General features: G+C 39.9%; 2 non-coding genes across 2 annotated transcripts; one reads left to right on the forward strand and one right to left on the reverse strand.

The window, feature by feature from the left end:
• The first annotated feature begins 1,919 nt into the window (after positions 1 to 1,919).
• On the forward strand, positions 1,920 to 2,027 carry LOC112752561 (small nucleolar RNA R71). Its single transcript, XR_003176992.1, has one exon. It is a non-coding gene; the product is annotated as a small nucleolar RNA R71 (small nucleolar RNA).
• A 9,986-nt stretch (positions 2,028 to 12,013) lies between these two features.
• On the reverse strand, positions 12,014 to 12,120 carry LOC112752909 (small nucleolar RNA R71). The gene has a single exon (XR_003177317.1). It is a non-coding gene; the product is annotated as a small nucleolar RNA R71 (small nucleolar RNA).
• Between the last annotated feature and the right edge of the window lie 4,308 nt (positions 12,121 to 16,428).

Genomic DNA, 16,428 nt, shown 5'->3' on the forward strand with positions numbered 1-16,428 from the left:
TGGTCAGGCTCTGGGTTATCTGGAGCTGGTAACAATGGTAAAGCACTGTCATTGTCCTTCGAGAATGTCCCCACACTTGGACCTTGTCCTATGTACTTCTCTTTAAATTCCTCCTGGTGAACTTCAGCCACGAGTTAATCTATGATGTCACACTGGAGGATAGAATGATCCTCCGGAGGATGCTTCATAACTCCATTCAGATTGAAGATTACCACTCGGCCATCTATTTCAAAAGAGTATGTTCCTGAAAAAGCATCTAATTTGAACTTCGAGGTCTTTAGGAATGGTCTTCCGAGTAGGATTGATGATGGTTTCTCTGAGTGATTTTGGGGCATCTCCAGGATATAAAAATCAATGGGAAATGTGAGCCCCTTAATGCCCACTAATACATCTTCAGCAACTCCGGCCACTGTAATAATGCTTTTATCTGCTAAGACAAAACGAGCTGCCAACCTTTTTAAGGGAGGGAGCCTCAAAATATCATATATAGACAAAGGCATTATACTCACACATGCTCCTAAATCACACATGCAGTCAGAAAATACTACACCACCAATAATACAATTAACCATACATGGACCTGGGTCACTACTCTTTTCAGGTAAACCTCCCATTAAAGCAGATATGGAACTACCTAAAGGAATAGTTTCTAATTCATTAATTTTGTCTTTATGTATACATAAATCTTTTAGAAACTTTGCATATTTAGGTACCTGTTGAATAACATCAAAAAGAGGAACAGTTACCTCAACCTTTTTGAATATCTCTACCATTTTGGGATCAGGTTCCAGCTGCTTCCTGGGCTTCCTTGCAAGTTGTGGAAATGGAATGGGAGTGGTGTCTTCTGTAGTGTCTGTGCCCTGTGGTGCTTCCTCCTGTGGTTGAATTTCTTTTTTTTCAACCATGTCCTGTATGTCCTCTTCCTCTTCAACATCTTCTATTTCCACTACCTCTTCAGCTGAGGCGTGTTCTGGTGGGCTTGGCTCCTCCTGATTCCTCTCCTGCAGTGTGGTTCCGGACCTTAGGGTGATGGCATTAATGCCACCCTTCGGATTGGGTAATGGTTGAGAGGGGATTCCACTGGAGCTCAAAGGATGGTTATTGGAGTTATTCATTGATCCAATCTGTGAGACAAGAGCTTGCAAAGTACAGTTCAGACCATTTAGTGTAGCATAAAGGTTATTTTCCATGGTCTGTTGTCTCCGATCAATAGATTGTAGTAAGTCGTCATTAGAAGATGAAGAAGGATAAGTAATTTGAGAGGTCTGTTGTTGGGTATTCTGTGGTCCTTGGGATTGCCTCAGGTGAGGTGCTCTGTAAGGCTGGTTTTGGTTCTGCTGCCTGTTGTTGTTATTATTCCACCTCTGATTTCCCTGATTGTCTCTGCCTCCTCTATTGTTGTTGTCCCTCAAATTCTGGTTAGAATTGTCCTGCCATCCATGGCTATAATTGCCACCTTGATTGTACCATTGGTTGGGGCGGTCATAGAAGTTATGAGTGGCTGTCACGGTGTTGTCTTCCTGTTGGAGCTGCAGACATTCATCAGTATAATGGCTATAATCAGCGCAGACTCCGCAAACTCTCTGTGGGACTAACTGTTGGCTTTGCTGTGGTGGAGAAGGTTGAGCTTGCTGAACTTGTTGTTAATTCAATTGCATCTGCTTCAGCAAGTTGGTCATTTCACAGATACTCTGAGTTAGAGCAGCAGTCTCTCTGCTAGAGGATACTTCTGGAACGGTTTTTGAACGGCCTTATTTCTGCCTGTGATTCTGAGTAGATTCAGCTAAGTCACTGATCAATTGCCATACCTCATCAGTGGTTTCGTACTTTTTCATAGACCCATTGCTAGCACCTTCCAATGTGGTCTTATCTTAGGGCCTCATGCCCTGTGTGACGTAACCGAGTAACACTATCTTGTCAATCATATGGTGAGGGCATGCTTCCAGAAGATTATTGAAGCGCTCCCAGTATTCATAGAGAGTCTCGGATTCGTCCTGAACAATCATGGAAATGTCTTTTCTCAGTTTATCAGTAACTTCAGCTGGAAAGAACTTTTCCAAAAATTCTCTTCTATGTGTATTCCAGTCGAATACAGTTGCTGCGGGTTGAGTGTAGTACCACTCTCTTGCCTTTCCCTAAAGAGAAAATGGGAAAGCTTTCAACAAAATTGAAGTTTCATCTGCACCATCACGCCTGACAGTAGAACAGGCTGCTTGAAAATCTCTCAGGTGCTTGATAGGCTCTTGAGTAGGTAAGCCATGAAACTTGGGCATCAAATTGAGCAGTGCAGTCTTTATTTCAAAGTCTGTAGCCACCGCTGGGTGATGCGCTTGAAACAGTTGCATTGTAAAATCAGGGGCTCCAGCCTCCTGGATAGTAACTCTCCTAGGTGCTGCCATGTCACCTACACGTAAATCAACTGAATCAGTAGAATGGGGGCTGGTTTCTTCCTCAAATGACGTTTCAGAACCTCCCTCAGAGAGGACTAATCGACACCGAGCTTGCCTTATTTGTGAAATAGTTCTTTCAATCTCAAGATCGAATACTGGCAAGCTTGGATCAGGAAGTGAACGCGTCATCTAACAAAAGAAACAAGCAATTCATAGTAGCAAGATAAAATAAAATTCAAATAAATAAATTCCAATCAATAACTTAGCACTCTATTGCAACTCCCCGGCAACGGCGCCAAAAATTGACGTGGCGGAAATTGGCGAGTCAAGAATTGTTATAAGATATGCGTTGCAAGTATAGTTCTTAACCAACCAGAAATCCGCTTATCAATTTAGAAGGGTGTCACAAAAATTAAAATTAAAATATTGGGAGTATGAATCCCAGGTCGTCTCCCAACGAGTTGCAGAAAGGTGTGCTATTTTATTAATCAGATGTTTTCAAAAAAGGTTTGAGTTGAATAAACAGGAAATTAAATTAGAGAAATTAAATAATTTAAATAAAAGCCTTGACTGGGAGTAGATTAGTTGGAAGCCTTATTCTTGTTGAAGTACTCTCAAGATTAATTGATAATTGTAGGCTGTCTTGTTTAGTTATCCCTTACTAGGTAAGGAAAAGTCAAACAAGTTGGAATGCTACTTCTATTCACAAGTTCCAACCCACTCAATTAAAAGGGATTGGTGTTAGTGACTAGAGGGCAATCCAACCATAAACCCAATTACAATTTTTCTTTTGAGCATTCCAACTCAAGGGTTCCTTTCAATCAACTCCCCATCAAGTTAGGGAACTACTCGCTCATTGTGAATGTAGAACTCATAACATAGGAAAGGGAATTAAAGAAAGACATGATAAATAAAAATCAAAGAAATCAATTAAAAATAAAATTAATTCTTGTATTAATAAATTCTAAAATAATCCAATAGTAAAATTGAGTAAATTAAAGGACATGGAAGAGTAGAGCCAAGTAAAGAAAACGAACTAGAATGACGAAGTCTTAATGAGGTAATAACTCTTCTCAATATCCCAATGCAAAAAGCAATAGAAATAAAATCCTAAGAACTATGAATGTATAGAGAAAAAACCGAGAGGAGGAGTAAAACTAGATCTAAAAAACTAAAATTGTGTAGAATGAATGTTGTGTTGGTTCCTGCATGTTCTCTGGCTCTAGTCTGCTTTTCTGGGTCAAGAACTGGGTCAAAGCAGGGCCCAAAATCGCCCCCAGCGAATTCTGCAGATTATGCAGATCGTGCACGTCACGCGATCGCGTCATTCATGCGGACGCGTCATTCGGTGTTTTGCCCTGCCACGCGAGCGCGTCGTCCACGCCTCCACGTCACTTGTACTATTCTAATCCGCACGGTCGCGTGAGCCATGCGGCCGCGTCACTGCGATTTCCTCTCTTTCGCGCGGTCGCGTGAGCCATGCGGCCGCATCACTTCTCGCTGGTCATCTCCTCAATTTCTTATGTTCCTTTCCAATCTCCAACTCATTCATGCCCTATAAAGCCTGAAACACTTAACATACAGATCACGGCATCGAATGGAATAAAGGATAATTAAAATACATAATTAAAAGTCTCTAGGAAGCAAGTTTTCAATCATGTAATAATTTTAGGAAGGAAATATAAATGCATGCTAGTTATATGAATAAGTGGGTAAAGATCATGATAAAACCAAACAATTAAACATATTATAAACCATAAAATAGTGGTTTATCACACGCGCACGCGTTGCCGTGCGAACTCCAATTCACACGCACGCGTGAGCAATGCATGCGCGTCGCTCCTCGCTGGTTGTCTCCTTTATTTCTTGTGCTCTTTCCATTTATGCAAGCTTTCTCTCCATGCTCTTAGCCATCCCTGCCCTATAAAGCCTGAAAACACTTAATGCACAGATCACGGCATCAAATGATATAAAGAGGGATTAAAAATATACAATTTAAAGGCTTCGGAAGAAAGTTTTCAATTATAGAACAAAACTAGGAAGGAATTGTAATATCATGCAAATTGTATGGATAAGTGTGCAAAGACTTGATAAAAGCCACTCAAATCAGCACAAGATAAACCATAAAATAGTGGTTTATCAATCTCCCCACACTTAAACACTAGCATGTCCTCATGCTAAGCTCAAGGAGATATAAAGAATGCACATGAGTTTTTTTAATTTTTCTGGTTTCACAAGAGTAGGTGCCCAAATTCCCAATATTTTGTCAATAAGACATTGTACAATTTCATCAACCCAAGTTCCTACAGTTTCCCACACTTAATTGACACACAATCTCTATCTTAAGCTAACCAAAGATTCAATTAGGGTAATTAATTGTTTTTTTGCTTAAGGCTAGTGATGTGGTAAAATATAGAACAAACGGGGATTAAAAGGTTCAAAGTGGCAAACAAAGGTAATTGAAAGGGTAGGCTATTTGGGATAAGTGAGCTAATAACAAATGATGGCCTCAATCATATGTAAACATGTAAATATACTAAACAATGGACATATAGAATGGAACAAAATATAGATTACAATCATACAGAAGAAACACACAAGAATAAGATATTATAGTTAAATAGTGTAACCATGTAATCAAGCTCAAATCTCACAGGTTGTGTGTTCTTAGCTATAATTTATGTTCCAAATTACAGTCTTCCAACAAGTTTAACACAAATTTTTAATTTAATTTAGTGAAATGCTATAAAAAGGGTCTTGAAAAGAAACTCATTATTTCAACCAAGCAAAACATACATGCAAACAATTATTATTATACAATCTATCCTATCTAAAAAAATAAAAAAAAGTCAAATATTGGTGTTTAAGAGAGAGAAGTTACCTCCGAAAGTCAAAGACTGACCTCTCCACACTTAAGACTTAGCATGGTCCTCCGTGCCATTAGTAAGGAGCAAGGGAGGGCTAGAAGTGTTGCCTCCAGTGTCTGGTTCGCCTTGGCTTCCTGTGCTACTGGATGAAGGGGAGTCTGCGGTGTCCTTCTGTTCTGGAGGTGGGTGTGTACCAACTATGAGGTCCTTCAGGTAGTTGTATCGGCGCTTGTTACGGCGCTCCATTTGCTCCATTCGCTGGTCTTGCCAGTCGAACCTCTCAAGGATCTGAAGGAACATCTAATGGATGGATGGTGCTTGTGGTGTGGATGATGGTGGGGTAGAAGTAGGAGGAGTATCCAAAGATGGGTCAGCAGACCGGCTCGCAGAGGGAACTAGTGGCCTGATGTACTTCCCATTCGGGACATACTGGTCGGCCCTAGGGATCATGACCTTCGTGTCGCCTGCCCGAGTGGACACACCTGCTGCAGAGACTAAGTCTGAAACCAAGGTGAGGAAAGGCAGGTTACCCACAATCTGTACATGTCCCATTACTTGTCGGATGTGTCGGGGCAGGTTGAGGGGTTGGTCTGTCAGGATGCACCAGAGAAGGACAGCCATGTCTACTGTGAAGGTCAACTCGTGAGTGCTCAGAAGACATAGTGGGACATAATTTGTGACCAAACGCGAGCCTCTAGGATGAGTGATTGGGCTGGGATTCTCTTGGGTTTTGAATGATGCTGCCCGTTTATCCACTTGCTACCAGGTTGGGCTATAACTCCAAGAACGCTATCCCAGTCGAACTGATACATCTGGCACTTAAAAGAGGCTGCTTGATAAGCATCCCATCCCTCTGGACTAGGTAGAAGGTCCAGTGCTCTATGTATGGCATTCTTGGAGACAGGGACTTGCTACTGACGAACGTAGACAGTCTGCAGAGTAGGTGAGTGGAAGTTTGAGTAGAATTCAACTACCCATGATAAGTTGGCCTCTCGTGGCTGCCTCCTCACAAATCCCCACTGTCTCCTCTCTATTCGGGGCTCCACAAAATCAACAAAATGTGTTGGGACGATGAGCAGATGCTCATTGTTTTAGTTCCTCTCGGCTAGGATGGGGAACATCTGTTTGCAATAACGGTTAGCAAATCGTGTGGTGTCTCGGGCGGGAGAAGCTTTCTCTGATTCATCAACCTTAATGATCCTCTTCACCCGCTTTGTTGGTGGATTTACACTAGTAGAGGGAAGTGCTTTTGCTAGTGTTCTCTTGGTTCCTCTCCTTGCTGGTGGCTTGTTAGTGGCTTTCTCTTATCCTTTCTTGGTACCCATGTCTAAAGAAGAAAGAAAAGGGAGAATATTAAATATAGATAACTAAAGAACCGGAATGGAGAAATTCCAAGTGATAATGAATGCCAAAGGAAAGATGTTATCTCAAATACATGGTAGCTACAACATGTAGGTAAGACATCAATGAATATCGAAAGGGCAATTCATAATAAATAGATGCAGGAGTGTTTATGGCATGCAGAAACAGGAATGAGAAGCATAGCTCAAGCATCAAGTAGTCAATGTGCCAAATTAAAGAGCATGTGTAAAGACGACAATTGTGAATAATAATCCTAAATACATATGGAGTACAAGTGATGTGAAAAAGAGGCATTCAAGTAAAAGGATAAAACAAAATAGAGTTCAAGATGCCATAGGTGCTTTTTCACAAACACTTGGTGAGCAAGTTAAAGTAGGAATGAAAATAATATAATCCAAATGTATATGAGAGCCAAATGAAAATATCAATTGTTAAATCACTCCTTATAATAACCACAAGCTTTAGTATAGTAAGGTAATACCCAAATAAAACTCCAATACCAACATAAGAATGCATAAAAAAGAAAAGAAAAAGAAACCATGGATAATGCAACTAAAATAAAAATAAAGAAAAAAGAAACATAAATTAAAGTAATAATGAAAGAGTAAAAGGAGAAGAAGAAAAGAAACCTGATGAAAAAGATGAAGAAAGAAGGAAGAAGGTAATAGAAAGTAAGAAAGAATAAGGAAGAATAAAGAAAGAAAGAAGAAGAAATAATTAGGATTGAAAAGAGTTAAGATTGGGGGAGAGGGAGAATTAGAATCAGGCGCTGAGGTGGTTTAAGTGTGCGTCGCAAGCGACGCGTACGCGTACATCAAGCGTACGCGTGGGTCGCGCAATTTCCAAGCGACACGTAAGCGTCAGGGATGCGTACGCATGATATGGGTTGTCCAATTAGCACGAAGGCAACCCCGCGCAAGCACAACTCTCTGCTTGATACGCACGAGAGTAAAAAAATGCATATGACGCGTGCCCGTCAAAAGACGGGCACGCGTGGATGGCCATTGTGGGAAAACGACGCGCACGCGTCAGGGACGCGTACGCGTGGTGGGGCTTGTGCTCCCAGCACAGTTCTAGCCCCACACCATCATAACTCTCTGGCCATACACCCATTTATGCCGATTTGCAGGGTCACGCGTACGCGTGGGGGACGCGTACACGTGAACTGGTGAAAACACATGCGACGCGTATGCGTGAGGGATGCATACACGTGGACTTGCTTGTGCGCAAGGCATGCCACTGATGCGTGAGCATATTTCCTATCTTTTCCTAGTGAATTTGCATTTAAATTATTGAGTTTAATCAAGAATTAATTATCTTTTAGCCACTATGGATGCTACTTTGAGTCGTGTACAAATCTGTTTATTTTAAGTAGCATTTGGTTGGATTTGATGGAGCTTCTGCAGAAAAAGAGAAGAAGGCTATATAGGGCAGGAATGGCTTAGAGGATGGAGAGGATGCTTGCACAAATGGAATCAGCACAAGAAATAAAGGAGATGACAGCGAGGAGTGACTCGTGCGCATACCTAACGCGTGAAAAGTGAAGTTGCTCAGCGACGCGTGCGCGTACCTGACGCATACGCGTGACACGCGAAGAAGACCATCGACGTGTACGCATGACTGACGCATACGCGTGACATGCGCCACGTCCAGATGACGCAAAAAAACGCTGATTGCTGCATTTAATTCTGATTTAAACTTTATTTTATTTAAAAATAGGAAACGATATTATTTAGTTTTAGATAATATATTTTAAATTAATTAGGATTAGATATAAAAGGATTCCAACATTGGTTAACTTTTCATTCCACCCTAGCCCAATTTACAATCCTTATTTTCTCTTTTCCATGAGCAACTAAACCTCCACTGTTAAGGTTAGGAACTCTGTCTATTGTATGGATTGATACTATTATTTTTCTATTTTAATTCATGTACTGATTTATATTTCAAGAATTGTTTTCGTTCTTTATTTTATGAATTTGGGTGGAATGGAAGTATGACCCTTTTTCTAATTGAGTTCTTGTATAACTTGGAAAAGCTCTTTACTTGAACAATAGCTTGAAAACAATTTCTCCTAAACTTCTAATTATCTGGACTTAACGGGATACGTGACATATAATCCTTTTATATTTGGGTAATTAGAGTTTCTGTGGCATATAAACTAGAATTGAACTTCACCCTCTAATTGGAATTAAGTGACCAAGGAATTGGCGGTTGATGAATTTTAGAGGAGACTAGAAAGGTCTAAGGAATTAGGGTCTAGTCACATATAGTTTGCCATGAATTAAATCATGCATGATTAAAATAGTTAGCAAGAAAAGTCAATCCGAAAAATAGATAACTCTGAAGCCTTAGCTGTTTCTCCATACATATTTCACAACCCATCTACTACTTGCTTTATTAAATTTCTGAATTATTGTTTAATGCTTTTGAACTCTCAAACACTATTTTCTGTTTGCCTAACTAAGTAAATTAATCAACCATCGTTGTTTAGTCCATCAATCCTCGTGGGATCGATCCTCACTCACCTGAGGTATTACTTGGTACGACCCGGTGCACTTGCCGGTTAGTTTGTGGTTATAAATTCCGCACCAAGTTTTTGGCGCCGTTGGCGGGGATTGAAAGTGATTAACAACTATTCGTTGTTTGATTACTTAGATTAGGCATTTTAGTTTTAATTTTATTTAATTTTTACTTTAGTATTTTTGAAAAAAAAAATTTTGATAAATAAATAGCACTAATATTTTTCTTTAATTCCTGAAATTAAGTTTGGTGTCACCTAGTTAATTTCATTTTAATTTTCTTATTTAATTCCCTATTAATTTTCGAAATTTTTTTGTTTTATTTATTTAGTATTTCTATTTTATTATTTTACACAGGTTACCTCACTGGGAGTTCTCTGCACTCTGACATAGAGAATCCCATCTTTTCTTGTCTTCTGTTTGTTTATACGCAGGTGATGACAAGCCATCATATACCCTTTTTAATAGTCTTTTTCTTTGTTTTTATTTGGTTTTATGCACTTTCTTGCATCCTAAGAAAGCAATTTGGAATGGAATTGCATAACTTCTCTTAATCAAACAACCACCATATAATTGATACTAAATCATGAGGTTTAGGCCAAATTTAATTGATTTTTAATGATTTATAAACCTTGTGAATTTGGTGATACTTTGATTGGTTGTTTTGATTAATTGCAGGTGAAGAAAAGAAGAAAAGAAGAAAAGCGTGGCCTAAGAAGTGTGGCTCAAGGAAGAAAAAGCGTGGCACAACAAAGCTCTCTCCACCAAGCTCACAAAGTGAGCGCTACCTTTACTCCCAAGAGACCAAGGCACAGAGCTCAGCTCACTTTGTGAGCTGAGCACAACACAAGGCAAAAAAATAAGGAAATGAGGAACCAAGCTCAGCTCACAAAGTGAGCATTATCGAGAGCGCTAAAGGCAAAATTCAAAGAAAATGATTTGCAAATGCATGCTCCAAGGTTTGAACCCATGACCCAAGGGAGAGTGGGGAGCGCCACTCACAAGGAAAATAAGCCAAAAATTGGCGAAAATGCTACCAGCAAGTCTCGAACACGGAGGCTTCAGCAAGGAAGGTGCACTCCCAGCACCACTAGAGCGCTACCTTGAAGATGTCCAAGACTTGGCACGCGAAATATTTTAAGGGATCAAGGCGCACAATTTGACACTAGCGCTCAGCTCACAAAGTGAGCTGAGCTCTCCCCTGATGCATCCCAAGCAGCAAAGCACGCTATGCAAGGCCTCCTCACACTAAGTGTCAAAGCTCAGCTCACTTTGTGAGCTGAGCACTCCCCTGGAAGCAATTTCTTCATGGGCTGAAAATTCAACCAAAAATCCAATTTAATTCAAATCTTCACCAAATCAAAAGCCCATCCAAATTCCAAAATCCAAGAATAGAAAGTGTATAAATAGGAGTTAGTTTGATGTAATTAGGACTTTTAGACTTCATTTTGAATTTTCTTTTTACTTGCATTTTGATTTTGAGCTTTTGCTTCTGCATTTTTCTGTTCTTGGAGAATTGGGAAGGAAAATTGAATTCTCTTCTTCCCTGTTCTTGCTTAAACTCTCTTTTATTTTCTTGCTTTGGATTTTGAGTGGAGAATTGAAGAAATTCTGTTTCAATCTCACTTTGAGATCCTTGTTTATTCTCTTTCTGCATAATTGAATTTGGATTACTGTTCAGTGCTTCTTCATTTACTTTGTTTCTGCAATTTACTTTTCTTTGCTTCTTTTGCAATTGCTCCTGTTGGATCAAGGAAGGATTTGAGATCTAGACTTGTTATCTAGTCTCTTCCACTCCTAGATCTCAACCCCTTTTAATTTGCTGCAACTTAAGCACTGCTCTCTAGTTCTTTAAATTCTCAAGTCATTTTACTTTTCTGTTAAGATCTACTTCACTGCACTTAAATTTTCTCTCTATTGTTTAATGCCATTTACTTGTTCCTTGTTCAAATTCTGCAATCCCAATCCCCAATTCCTTTTATGATTCAAGCAATTTACATTTCTTGCACTTTAAGCTTCTGTTATTTACATTTCTTGCAATCTAAGTTTCTGCACTTTATTTTACTTACTCTTTAAGATTCAGCTTCTTTATTTTCCTGCTCTTTAGTTTACTGCAATTCTCCCTTTCCCTTTTACATTCTAAGCAATTTAGTTTCTGTTAATCACAAACACTCAACCAATACTTGATTCGCTTGACTAAATCAACCACTAAACTAAAATTGCTCAATCCTTCAATCCCTGTGGGATCGACCTCACTCATGTGAGTTATTATTACTTGATGCGACCCGGTACACTTGCCGGTTAGATTGGATGTTGAAATTCGTTTTCACACCATCAGCAGGAACAGAGACAGAGAACATCTCTTAGACTTTGATCCTGAACCTGAAAGAACTTTCAGGTGACGTTTGCAACAAGCAAGATTTTGCAAGGCTGCAGAATCCACTATGGATCCTAATAATGCTGTAAATGCCAATGTGGCAAATCCGAATGAGAATGAGCAACAAAGGAGAGTTCTTGGCTCTTACTCTGCTCCTACTACAGATCTTTATGGAAAAAGCATTGTGGTGCCTCCTATAGCTGCGAGCAACTTTGAGTTGAACCCACAATTGGTCACCCTGGTGCAACAAAACTGCCAGTATCAGGTTTTCCCCACGAAGACCCAAATCAATTTATTTCAAATTTTTTGCAGACTTGTGATACTATGAAGACAAATGGAGTGAACCCAGAGGTGTACAAACTCATGCTCTTCCCGTTTGCTCTGAGGGATGGAGCAAAGCTATGGCTAGATTCCCAACCCAAGGAGAGTTTAGATACTTGGGACAAGGTTGTTACTGAGTTTCTTACTAAATTTTTCCCACCAAAGAAGCTGACTAAGCTTAGGGTGGAGGTTCAGATCTTCTGGCAGAAGAATGGTGAAACTCTTTATGAAGCTTGGGAGAGATACAAGCTACTAACTAGGCAATGTCCTCCGGACATGTTCTCCAAATGGACCCAACTAGATATCTTTTATGAAGGCTTGGGTGAAATGTCCAAGATGTGCTTAGATAATTCTGCAGGTGGTTCATTGCACAAGAAGAAGACACTGGAAGAGACTATTGAGCTTATTGAATTGGTTGCTAGCAACCAATATTTATACTCATCTAACAGGAATCCTGTGAACTCTGAGGCTCCTCAGAAGAAGGGTGTTATGGAAGTAGAAGCTCTTAATGCTATTCTTACTCAGAACAAGCTTATGTCTCAGCAAATAAATCTACTTACTCAGCATATGGGTGGCATGCAAGTCTCAGCTATCAACACCCAAAATCCACCTTAAGAGGTCTCTTATGACATGATAGGTATTTTTGTGCAAAATGATAATTATGATTATGCTCAATCCTCTTCTGAACAGGTCAATTACATGGGGAGTGCTCCTAGAAATCCCAATATTGATCCCTATTCTCAGACCTACAATCAGGGGTGGAGAAATCACCCAAATTTTGGGTGGAGGGACCAACCTCAGAAACCTCAGAATTTCAACAATAATTCTCAGGGCGGCTTCCAACAGAACAATCACAATAACCACCAATTTCAATCTCATCAACAACAACCACCTCCGCAGGCAAATTCTAAATCCCAAGAAGATTCTAATTGGGAGATGATGAGGAGTTTTGTGCAGGAAACCAGAGCATCAATCAAGAATTTGGAGATTCAGATGGGTCAAATAGCCATAAGAGTTAATGAAATTGATCAGAGAACCACTAATAGCCTTCCTGGTAACACAATTCCAAATCCAAGAGAGGAATGCAAGGCTATCACCTTGATAAGTGGACAAGTGGCAAGTATTAAAGTGCAAGTTAATGAGGAGCCAGTTGAAAAAGAAGATTGCAAGGTTATTCAATTGAGAAGTGGTACCACACCTGCCTAACTCTCTGTTCAATTTTTATTTTTCACGCACACACATATGACGCGTACGCGTCAGCGACGCTTGCGCGTCTAGTGCTTTTTGTTTTTTGTTTTTGTTTTTTTTTTAATGCTGAATGAAGATGAATTTGCAGGAATTATGGATGAATACTAATAAAAATAAAATAGAATAATACTAAGAATAAAAAGAAACAATCATATCATGGTGGGTTATCTCCCACCTAGCACTTTTAGTTAAAGTCCTTAAGTTGGACATTTGGTGAGCTCCTTATCATGGTGGCTTGTGCTTGAACTCGTCTTGAAACTTCCAACAATGCTTGGACTTCCAATAAGCTCTAACATCTCCAAGTAAATTCCCCAAGCTTTGATGGAGTTCTTCACAAGCTTTGAGCTCCCAAAATTGATCCTCTTGTATACCGGGATCCTAAATCTTGTTTCTACACCCGTCTTCATGTTGATCATCATGATTCTATCCGGGTGGTTCAGCCTTGAAATTCTCATTTAGGCACCGAAGCATCCTCCTAGACCCAATTAATTGAGAATTACACCAACCCTTGCAAGTAGGCCTTGAGCTTCCAACCATAACGAACCTATGATGGTGTTACTAACAGCTAACCATCTCCCTTTTACTCTTAAAACCGCAAATAGCTCTAAGTTGTCCATCCGTTTCAATCAGACCATATTCAAGTCAGAAGGTACAGTTGAAGGATAAGAATTTTAACCACTTGAATGTTGTGTTGGATGGTAATGGCTTGGGGGAAGGTATCTCCAGTGGTAGCCTTGCTAATGTATGCTTCACTCTCTTAGGCTCCGCTTTGATGATCTCCACCTCTTGACAAGCTTTTGTAACATTAACCTCCTCCTCTAGTTCAATGGGAGAGGGTTCAATTATAGGTAGAAACTCATTAATTATTGAACCTGTCTGATGATCAACCGCTTCCAAGTCTTCAACCATGATATGCCTTGGAGGTTGTATACCCTCTTCAATATCAAATTCAAACGTCTTGGAAGGAGGCTCTATGACTTGAGTTTCCCATGGAGGTTCTGCATCTCCTAAGTCCTCAACCACTTCCTCTTCTTCAATAATTTCAGCTTTCTCCACTTGCTCTAATACAAAATCAACCTCCTCCTTGATGTCACTTAGTGTATAGTTATCATCAATGATGGAACTTTCCTCTTGTTCAACCTTTACTAATTCTTCAACTATTCCTTCATCTTCAAGGGTCTCTCCCACCTCTACCTTTTGGGCCTCCTCTTACTTCTCTTGAAGTATGTGTGCATAAAACCGATCCATTACATCCCTAAGACGATCCCTTCTCTCTTGTTCTAGGTCAGTAGCATAATTGGGATTATGTTTCTCTTGGATTGATGGATATGGGTATTCTTATACGGAGGGTGGTGGTGCAGTAAAGCTTGAGGGTTAAATATTGGAGGTAGAGGGTTGGTCCATGCGGGATATAAGATTTTGGAGTTTAGAGGTGAGACCAATGAGAGTAGAGATAAGTGTGGTTTGACGCTCTCTTTGCCTTTGGTGAATAACATTAAAGGTATCATTTATGGGAGCTTGGGGTAGATAGGAGGGTTCATTTGTTGGGAGAAAAGGCTCATGATAGGAGGGTGGTTCATTGTGATAGGGATATGGAGGTGGTGGTTCTTGGGAATAATTCGGTTGGAATTGTGGTGGTTCTATGTATGGTTCATTTGGCTTATATGGTAGTTGGTTAGGTGGATATGGACTGGGGTCATATGGAGGCGAATAGTGAAAAGGGGCTTGTGAGTAGGGTGGTTCAAAGTTATAGTTGGGAGGTGGTTCATAAGCATAAGGTGGGGCTTGTTGGTAACTACAAGGGGATTTACCATATCCATCAACTTGGTATGCACCTCGGAATGGCTCTTGACCATAGTAATTTGGTGGAGGTTGGTTGTCACGAAAGGGTCCACCATAACCATTGCCTTGGGATGCATCGTAGAACGTCATTGCCCATGGCACATTGGAGGAGGTTGTTGCTGAAAGGGTTGATCAAATCCTTGTGGCGCCTCCCATCTTTGATTGTTCCGACCTCGATGTATGTTCTCATTATACCTTCCATTCTGATGCATGGGAACTTGTCTCTCAACAAATTTCCCTTGGCAAGTATACCGAATTGTCGTCAAGTAAAAACTCACAATAGAGTGAGGTCGAATCCCACAGGGATTGATTGGTCAAGCAACTTTAATCAGAGGAATGTTCTAGTTGAGCTAAGCAGAAATTGAGTTGATATTTGCAGAAACGTAAATGGCGGGAAAGTAAATAACAGAAAGTGTAAATACTGGAAATAAAGAGCAAAATGTAAATGGCGGAAAGTAAATTACAGAATCTTAAATAGGGATTTGGGGAAATAAACATAAAAGTAAATGGCAAAAAGTTAAGAGAATGGGTAAGATCAGAAATGAGGGATTCATTGGGCTCAGGAGATGTTGTATTCTCCAGATCAAGTTCATTCTCATCTCTTCCTCAATCAATGCATTCATTGATCTCCTTGGCAATCTTAAGTGATTGGATTCCAATTCCTTAGCAACCCAATCTCTCAAATCTTGATCAATAGCCAATTCCTTGGTCTAATTGCTCATGAGAAGAGATGAAGTATGGTCACTGATTATACCACATGTATTCCCAAATCAAAGTGTTAGTAGGATTATATGTCACTATATCCATCCAAACCCCAATTTGGTCGAACATGAGAAAGCATTTCTAGCATGATCTCTTCATTCCTCTTCCAAGGTTCCGAAGAGATCCAAGTATGAATAGCTTCTTTTCCAAGACAACTACCCAATAGGATGAAGATTGAAAGCTTTCTAGTAAAATCAAGAGAAAAGAAAGAAGAAGAATAATGAAAACTATTATTGATCCATCAAATTACAACAGAGCTCCCTAACCCAATGAAAGGGGTTTAGTTGTTCATAGCTCTGGAAATGGAAAGCATAAATGAAAAGTACATTTTCAAAATAAAACTAAAAGTTACAGAGAAAGTAAAATATACAGAGTATAGTTCTCCAAAATGCCAAAAAGCCCCCTACTAGTTCAAAATTACTCCTATATATACTACTCTTCTGATCTTCTAGTTGGCTCTTCAAGTCTTGGATATGGGCCTTTGGATCTTTAGTTGAAGTAGTTACAGTCTTCAGTGGGCTTAGCTTTGCTTGCAGAAAAAGTGTGAGTTAGGCATTGACGTTAGTTAGGACGTTAGTGGTGTTAACGTTAAGTGAAAATGTGGGTTTGAGAACGTTAGTGACGATCACCTTTTTCACTAACATTCCAAGCCAAAAATGATCCACGTTAACTTCAACGTTAGTGGCACTAACATGACCACTAACGTTGCCTCTTGGTCCTTCGCAAATGTTATTGGC

Source organism: Arachis hypogaea, chromosome 15 (assembly GCF_003086295.3).
Source record: "Arachis hypogaea cultivar Tifrunner chromosome 15, arahy.Tifrunner.gnm2.J5K5, whole genome shotgun sequence".
NCBI lineage: Eukaryota > Viridiplantae > Streptophyta > Magnoliopsida > Fabales > Fabaceae > Arachis > Arachis hypogaea.